The following is a 9,938-nucleotide window of genomic DNA, read 5'->3' on the forward strand; positions in this document are numbered from 1 at the left end:
AGAGAGAGAGAGAGAGAGAGAGAGAGAGAGAGAGAGAGAATCACAGCTTTGGAAGCTGGGTTTGAAGAAGTTAAGAGATGGTACAAGCTGTAGCCAGCAAGCAGTAAGGCTGTCCTTAATAATGACTTACTATGTATTTCAGAATAGATAAAAGAGGGAATTTGAGGTGATCCCTACAGAAAGAAATAACAATCTCGGGGGTGATGGATAAGTCAGGTACCTTGATGTTACTGTCACATTTTGGAACATGAATGAAGTACTGCATTGAACCTCGGCAGGATACACAAACATCACACATCAATTAGAATAAGCAAGCAAAGAATTAAGACGTAAACAAATGCAACAGAGTACAGAGGTGCTTTTTAAAGATTCAGCTGTGTAGCTCATGATCATTTCACAAAAGAAAGTGCATTTTCAATGTAAAAAACAGGACAGAGAGAGACATTATCTCTGAATAAAGAATTTACTCCCAAATTGGCTAAATCTTTCTTACTGAAAAATTCATAGCATTTTCTATGTTGCTTCCCCCCTCCTCGTTTTGCCGAAGAAAATGGTGAGAAAGATCTTAGACCACAGCCTACACTCTGGAACACTGCCCTGCGTGGGGTGCAACTGGCCCACTCAGGACCCTGGATGAGCATCAAATGAGCCCACTCAAAAATAGCAAAGCCTGTGGCTTCTTTGAATCAGGCTAGCAAGTCAACATTAGCCTGACGCTTCAGTTAACCTCACAAATCCACCCATCTAGTATCTCCTCCACCATTTTGAATGTAGCAGGTAACCATCTGAGTAATTTTTAGGTGACTCAGGCATTCAGTATGTTTGTCATGTTGCATGATTAAAATAGATTCACAGAATATTTTCATCACCCAAAACTGTACCCCTTGAATAGGAACTCCCCTCTCTGCAATCCTGCTAGCCCTTAGTGACCTTTATCCCATTTCCTGTTTCTGCATTCCCCATTTTGTTTGCTCATGGAAGTAGATCAGACATTTGTCACTTTGTGTCTGTTTTTACTGCTCCAACAGATGAGCTCCTAAGGCCAGAGGGATGGGCACTGGTCTGCCCTGGACTGATAGTCATGGGAGGGCGTCACACATTCTGGTTTGGGTTTCATGAGATTCAGAGCTCCAGGGCTCAGAAGCTGATGTTCAAGGTAAGGTTAGGGAGGTCCTTTTGTTTATCCAAGAAATATTTACTAAGGATCTGATAGAGAACAATCCCTTATTCCAAACCTGAGGGTCAAGCTGAGACTCCAGGCCCTGCCTTCAGGAGTTCACCAAGCAGCAGGATCAGACATTAGACAGAAATTCAGATGTCAAAGTCATCAGCACTCTTAGGGAGAAAGATTTTGAAAGGAATTTGACTCAGCCCCTTAGGGGAAGTAATGCCTGAGACTTGACAGATAGGCAAGAGTTACATAGCAGAGGAGACCAAGATGAGAGCTGCCAGGCAGAGCCGGGAGCCAGGGCTAAGTAAGGCAAGGGACAGGAGAGAAAAGAGCCTCTTCCTAGAGGTGGTTCAGTTCAGACACCGGAGCTGAGGATGCAGGCAGAGATCTAGAGACATGGCAAATCTCCCACTAAGCTGTTTGCGTCTTCCTTTGACGCCAGAGGTTGGTGGAGTCTACGAGTTCCTGAAGCTCTCTGAAAAGGTTGTCATTGCGAGTCCAAGTGCATTCATTCTGGGATTTAGTGATTGGTTTCCATCATTTTCTCTGAGGAATTCTAGATTTCCCAGGAAGTAACAAGCCGCCGGGAGCTGTTGATTGGGCCTGAGTCTCCCGTTGCTTAGGGCTACGTGAGTGAACCACGTGATGGCAATAAAGCATCTGACCCAAGCAACTTAACAGGAGGAAAGGCTTATCTGGACTCACAGTGGACAGCACAGTACACTGTGGAGGGACGTCACGCTGGCGGGAACGTGAGGCAGCTGGTCACAGTGCCCCTGCAGTCAGGAAGCGAGAGAGAAAGCTACTGCTCAGTCATTTTTTCTTTCTACCCAGACTGTGCAACCCCAGTTTATGGCGTGGTGTCACTCATAAGCAGGGGAGACCTCAACTAACCCCTCTGGAGGTTTGTCTCCTAAAGGGCTCTAAATCCAGTCAAGTTGGGAGTCAGTTTCAATACAGGGCTCACTCGACAGTCCAGGCAATGCTACAAACACTAGGGTGGCACAGGTGCCAGCAAGGCTGGGTACCCACACGTCACCCAGTTCATTCTTATCCATTGTTCAAATTTTCATCCCAGACCTACCCATCTGGGGAGACTAATCCGGCTTACCCTTGGCATCAGCTCCACTCATTCCACACCTGATGGCTCCTTCCAAGCCATCTCTACACACTGTAATCACAGAATGACGTAATAATGACGTCATCGTTCACTCAAAGCTATCTGCTGTCCTCCCAGGTAGTAAAATAAGTGTTCCTCCGTGCCATGTGTAGCGCGTTTGTTTATCGCTATGATCTTTGATTTTACACTCACGTGTGTGAGTCTCAATAACTATAGGCTGAGTATACTTTAAAACTCTTGGACATGTCTTAAATTCTGATGCCTGGATCTCACACACCTGGACCGTAGTTCAGCACATAGTAGGGATTCAATAATACTATCATCGATCATATGATTGAGTGAATGAGTGAAGGAATGAATGAATGAATAGATCCACATATCTGACCATTATCCTTCCCACAACCATGATGTTGACACCCAGGCAACTCTCCATTCGCATATGAAGGTAAGACACTAGAGAATTAGCAGTGCCCATGGCACAACAGGAAACGGTTGTGGTAGGTAATTGACCCTAACAGGATGGATTCCAAAGACAGCCCAATGGCCACATGGGGACTGTTGGCATTCACAGACTTCAGTCAGCAGTGGGTGGCACTGTTTTTGGAAGACTCTGGATCCTTCAGGAAAGACCTCACTGGAGGTGGGTTCTGTCTTTATCTCAACCCCACTTTTCGTCTGCCCCTGCTTCTTGATGGCAGATACACTATGAACAGTCACCTTTTGGCCTTGTGACTAGGCACTTCCATGGCATGTCAGACAGTATCTCCTCAAACCACACACCAAAATAAAGCTTTTCCAAGAGCTGGAGAGATGGCTCAGTGGTAAAGAGAAATGACTGCTCTTCCAGAGGACCTGGGTTCAGTCCTCAGCACCCACAGGTTAGCTCAAAGTCACCCTTAACTCCAGTCCCAGAGAATCCAGTACCCGCTTTGGTCCTCATAAAGTACCAGTCATACACATGGTACACAGACATACATGCAGGGAAAACAGACATACACATAAAATAAATCTAAAACAAGAATCCTAATAAAGCCTTCCCCAAATTGATTATTGCTGGGTGTTTGGTCACAGCAAAAAAGAAAAGTAACTAATATAGGAATATTCTTAACCACTCGGTGAATGAATATGGAATGTGAATCTTAGGACCTTTGCAAAGGAGCCAACAAACCCTATCACTGACCAGATATGCCATTCTTTTCTTCCCCCTTCCTCCACCTCACTCTCTCCCTCCCCTCTCTTCTTCCCTTCCTCCCTCCCCTCTCTTCCTCCCTTCCTTCCCCTCTCACTCTCTCCCTCCCCTCTCTTCCTCCCTCCCTCCCTCCCTCCTTCCCTCCCTCCCCTCTCTTCCTCCCTCCCTCCCTCCCTCCCTCCCTCCCTCCCCTCTCTTCCTCCCTTCCCCCTCTCTCATTCTCTCCCTCCCCATCTCTCCTTTTCTCTTTCTCCTTCAGATCCCAGTATCTGTTTTCAAACGAGACCTCACCCAACACTTCAAGAAGATGAAATAATTTGCATTTTTTCTACATAATGTTATGTGGAAAAAGAAAAACCCTATCCTCTAGTAGCTTTGGCTGTAATATTATCCAAGTTGAGAATGAGTAATTCAGAAGACAAAGAGAGACGATGAGTTACACACTTCCCTTGGGTGTCAAATCAGCTGTACCCACCTTGTTCTGACGTCTTCCCAAATCCTATGACTCCACAAACTGTTGACCTTACCTCCTCCATCCTCACCTCCAGCAGCCTCAGGTCCCACCTCCATAGAGGGGAGAGAAAAATAAGCATCGGGTAGAATTTTTAAAACAGTTTTTGAGATGTGTCCCCTTATGTTCCCTTCTCCCCATCCATGAGCCTACTCTGATAAGGGACCTTTAAACTAACATGATGGTCGGGCTCCAAATTCTAGGAGCCTCACCAGGACACAGGGCAAAGCCACAAGCTCTGAGTCAGGACGCTTACAGCAGGAAAGATGCTATGTGTAATTGCGTTGAGATTAATTTAGCCCTGGAGGTTTGATTATGCGTCTTTCACCCAGGGAGACTAGCTGGGTCTTCTCCACGGGTGTCAGCAGTCTCCCCTTCAAATTGTCGCGCTGTTTTTCGTTAAAGCCACCAGAACAGAAAAAGAAGGGGGAGAAGCCACCCTTTTTCATCGCTTCAAAGGCAGCCTAATTTGATCCCTTTAGTGGGCGACACAGGATAAAAACCTCCACTTGGGTCTGCTTTCTGTGATTAAACAAGCCTCTTGTTTGTCAAGTAGTGCGAAGATGGGAAGAAAGGAGCGCTGTTCCCTGTGAAGTTCTCTGAAAGCACCCCTCCCGGCTCCCTGCCCACAAAGGGGTTCTCCAGACGGGAGGCAGAACTGGACTTCAAACAGCTAGAACAGGAGAAAAACTGGAACTAAGGATGGGGGACGTGCAAAGGCTCCCAACAGATGACAGAGCCCTCCAGCTGAGACCCTCCAGGACTCTTGAGTGTCCTTGCTTACCTTGCAGGGTCATGGCAACATTGGAAACCAGTGTGACATTCTCTAAACAAAAGAACCAGGCATCTCCAGAGGAAATGAACAGGAGGGTTGTGGAGGAGAGCGAACCTCAGTCCATCCTGCTTCCCTAGGACCCAGCTTCAGCTTGTTAGGAGTCCATGGGAGGCAGAATCCTTTTACCTAAATTACTCTCAGCTTCTGAGAATTCCCATTGGAATGCCAAGGTTGTGCTGGCTTGTTGGTGAGTTGGGCTGTTGGCAGATGTTTCTGTCCTACCAGGTCCCACGGCCATTTAGTTCCAAGTAAACACACAGAGGTCTGCATTAATCATAAACTGCTCGGCCTAGTAGCTCAGGCTTCTTATCAATTAATTCTTACATCTTACATTAACCCATTATTCTTGTCTGTGTTAGCTGCGTGGCTTGGTACCTTTTTCAGCAAGGCAGTCACATCTTGTGTCCTCTGCATCTGGGTGATGACTGCAGACTGAATCTTTTCTCTTCCCAGAATTCTCTTGTTCTCATTGCTCTGCCTCTACTTCCTGCCTGGTTGCCCCACCTATACTTCCTGCCTGGCTACTGGAAAATCAGCATTTTATTAAACAAGTACAAGAAACAAATCTTTAGAGGGTAAAACCATGCCCCACAGCACTGGGCAGATGTAGAAAATAAGAATGTGAGACGCCTAATTCAATCTGAGTTGTAGATGAACATATTTTCTTAACATGGCAGAAGTATTACATGGGACACACATCTTAAGAATGCTTTCCTTCTGCATCTGCAATTCAAATTTACCTGGGCATCTTCCATTTTATTTGTCTCGTGACAATCAAAGCCTAGATTGCATTTCTTGTCAAATTCCTTATGAGAAGCAGGGAAAAACTTAGGATCAGGTGCCTCTGAGGGTCACCTGAGGAAGGCATGGAAGTGGTTTGGTTTGGCCCATGGGTTTCGATGTGAGGCACGGCAAGATTTAATATTTCCTTATATCCCCTGGAAGTGGCATTGCAAGAGGTTGTAAGCTGCCATGCCCAGTGAACCCTCTTAAAAACCACGTCCTCTCTCCGGTCCCCAGGGCCAGATTTAAACCATGCACTTGGCCTTCACATGGTTGCTGGGAATCAAGCTCGAGTCTCAAGCTCGACTGACTGAGCCACATCTCCCTAGCTTAAAATAGGAATCTTAATGCCCATCTCTGTAAGGTGACACAGAATCAGCCACGGTCAACAGCAGTGCCTTGTTCTGTCCCCTCTACAGGGGTCTTCTTTCTGCCTGGAGACCTCTCCCTCCACACTCCTGACCCGTGGATCTTTCCCCACTGTTCTCTTATGCCTTCTCAGAGACTTTCATCAAATTCTAGACCAGTCCCACCCTGCTGAGGCTGCTGGTGTCAACATCACTATAGTGCTTAGACTTTGAGTTGGTGACCATTATAGAGTGTATATAACTTAACGGCGGAGGCTTACATCGGCTCACCATGTTAGAGGTTCATTCCAGGGTTGCTTAGCCCTACAGGTTTGGGCTGGACATCATGGGAGTGGAAGTATAGTTCTGATGGGCTTCGTCACTTCAGAGTAGACAGGAAGTAGAAGAGAGACAAGAGGAAGTGACTAGGACACGATAAAACCCCACAGGACAGACCCTAGCGATCTACTTCCTCCATCCAGGCAGGAAGCACCATGGCCACCCAAAATAATCCATTCAAATTTTGGATCCTATAGTTCATTAATCCACGGACTAAGTCAGAGCCCGACTGTCCAAAGAGAAATCCTCACAGACACAGGGGTGCGCTGCAATTATCGCTTAGGTGTCTCTCTCTACCTGGTGAAGTCGGCAAACAGGATGAAGCAGCTCCATCATGGTTTACAAATATTTTCCCAAGCAGGTTTCAAACGCTCTGACATCTGCTAGGAGGCGTCCTTCATCCCTGCACGGTCAGCGTGGGGCTTAAGAAATCAGTGAGCTCGATGCTTGCTGAACGAGAACGCTATCACGATCACGCCATTAGCACTTTAGCATAAATTCTCTTCTACTGTGGTTTCAAATGGAAATGCATGGCCCCAAACCATGAGGTCAGCGAGGGGAATTTCCCACAAAGCTAAAACTTTCCCACTCAAAGGATCACCTTTTGTTGGAGATTTTCCTTTCTTCTCTATTTGGAGTTTAAATTGCCATTTAGAAAATAATTTTAAAAGGCATTTTCTTCACCAAGTAGAGAGTTGGCAGTCTTCTGATGGGGCGTCTCAGAGTCTCTGCCTCTGGGGGTACATTTGTATTTCAACACGGAACTTCCTGCAGAAAAATGCACCAGTGGGGTAATCCTAAGGGTGAGAACTGTACCCCTTAGACCACAGAGTGCAATATAATCTACAGTTGGTAGCTTTGTTGCTAAGAAATGGAAGAGAAAGAGACTCATCATGAGAAATGGCTTAGAAAATGCATTTCATCTGAACAAAAATGGTGAAGGGTGGGTGCAATAAGAGGTTTTTCCCCCAAGCAAATGGACTGGGAGGATAACTGTCAGCAAGGTGCCTGCTGACAGGACCTGAGTTCGAGTCCCCCAGCACTCACATAAGAAGCTGGATTTAGTGACTCCCTCTTGTAATACTAACACTGAGGAGGCAGAGACAAGAGGATCCCTAGGAAGCACTGGTCAGCCAGTCTGGCCTGGAGCCAGAGAGAGATCCTGTCTCAAAAGACAAGGTAGGTAGCTCCTGAGAACTGACAATTATCTCTGGCCTCCATATGGACACACACACACATACACACACACACGCATGTACACACATACACACACGCACGCATGTACACACATACACACACACACGCATACACACGGTGTTGCAGCCTTGTTCAGAGAAAAATACAGGGCAAGAGGGGGGTCTACCCTTTGACCTCTGCAGGACTTTCAGTCTTTGGAGTCTAGTCTGCCTCCTTTCTCAGAATGAAAACCGCCAGATCAGGGCCTCAAGCAAATCCTGGGGCCCTGCTCTGACTCTGTCTCAGAAGAGAGGGGTCTTTAGCCCCATGCAGTACCCTTGGCCTCAGCCCTGCCCTCTTCTGTTCCTCCCACTTTTGTCCCATGTGGATGCATCTGTCACTTTAAAGTCCCCATTGCTTATCTGTCATGGTCCACAGCCGTGAAGAGACAAAAGAAGGAGCCAAATGAATATTTTGTTGCTAAGAGGTAGAATGACTCTGAAGGTTCTCTGTATGAGATTACGTATGTCTCCACTCTTACGGTGGAGATATCACTGTGCTAAACATTATTATTGAATACTGACCGTGTGGTAGGAACTGTGATAGATAATTTATGCACACCGTTTTCTCAATCTTCCCAATAACAAAGAAACTGAGGCTCAGAGCAGTTCGAGGATCTCATGGTGGCAGGTGTATGTGTGTGTGTGTATGTGTGTGTGTGTGTGTGGTGTGTATGCGCGTGCGTGCATGTGCGCGCATGTATACATGCATGCTGGGAATTAGAAAGCCAGATTCCTGATTCAAATACCTGCGTTCACGCAGCCCTCTTTCAGACCACCCCTGCCTACCACCTTTAACGTCTCCGAGCTGCCCACCAGATTGTATTCAAATAGTCTTATAAGCACTCGGGAGCTCGAGATCCCTTCAAAGATAGTCCCTTTCCTTTCATTTGTCCCCACTCATGCCCTTCTGGAATCTTCCATGGCAGGTGTTTAGAATTCTCTTTCCTCAAGTCCTTCTGTTCTGAGCCCTTCCCTCTTCTTGTGTGTTGTCTTGTGTCTGTGTACTGCCTGTGTGTGTGGAACCAGAGACTGGCACCGAGGTTTTTGGCATCACCCTCCATCTTACTTTTTAAGATAAGAATTCTCAACGCACCCAAAACGCACAGTTCAGCTTGGCTGGCTAGCCAGTCAACATCCAGGGTTGGTTCACATTCTAGCATGGGAAGGACAACTGCCACCACCACGCCCTTCCTTTGTCCTGGGGACTGAGCTCACAGTCCTTTGCTACCTCCTCGCCACCTCCCCAGGCCCTCTTATTCTGGGTTTCAATCCCATATATACCCATGTTGCAGGCCTGAGTTCAAGTTGTGCCTTCCCAGCCAGAGCTGATGAATTCAACTTCACTTCCAGTTCTGGACCCTGGGGATTGGATGAACTGCATGGCTCGTCTACAGATGGGTCCAAGCTCATGGGCCACCATCCCCCAGATGCATTTCTTCCATGTTGACAGTATCCATGTGGAGGTGCAATGACGCTTGTGTCTTTTACATCACTTTACCCGAGGCATAGGAAATGAGCAATCAGTCTTTCTGACTTTTCTTCTTCCTCTCCTCCTCTTCTGCTGCTTCCTCCTCCTCTTCTTCCCCCTTCCCTTTCTTCTCCTACTTCCTCCCCGCTTTACTCCCCACTTCTCTCTGTGGTTGTGGCTCAAATACAGGGTCTCATGCTTATGAGGCAAGCATTCTACCACTGAGCTACATCCCCGTACCTTCTCCCTGGTTCTTTCCCAGCCTCTCCCCAAACTTTCCCTTTGATTTTTTTCTCTTCCTGTGATTTTTTTCTTCCATTTTATTCTTACCACATTTTATTTGATTATTTATTTGTATTTCTTATTATATGTATGTACACATGTGTTTGGGTGTGGTCATGCTAGCCAGTGCAGGTGTATGTATAGGTCAGAGACTAACATCGAGATGCCTTTCTCAATCACATCTCTACCTCATCTCATAAAAGTGGAACTTGCTGTTTCAGCTAAACAGGCTGGGCAAAGAGCCCCTGGACTCTACCTGTTTCCCTACCCATCCACCAACCTTGGGATTACAAGTGTGGTGTGTAAAGTCTGACTTTGCTGTGGGTACTGGGAATCTAAACTCAGGGGCTTCGTGCTTTTATGGCCAGGGCATTGCTCACTGAAACACCTCCCTGCTTCACCCTTCCTGTTTTCAGTTGTCCATGTGGCCCCTTGTCACCCCCCCCATAACATTTGCAGCCCTTATCTGTCCTCTTCCTGGGATACAAGTGGTACCCAGCGACTTGCATCCAAGAAACAGATGTATTGTTTGTTAAAGATACCCCAGCATCGCGATATCATGATGATGAGACCCTCCTCCTCCTCTTTCTCCTCCTCCTCCTCTCCTCCTCCTCCCCTCCTCCTCCTCTTCTTCCTCTTCCTCCTCTTCTTCTCC

This window comes from Chionomys nivalis, chromosome 3 (assembly GCF_950005125.1).
Source record: "Chionomys nivalis chromosome 3, mChiNiv1.1, whole genome shotgun sequence".
NCBI lineage: Eukaryota > Metazoa > Chordata > Mammalia > Rodentia > Cricetidae > Chionomys > Chionomys nivalis.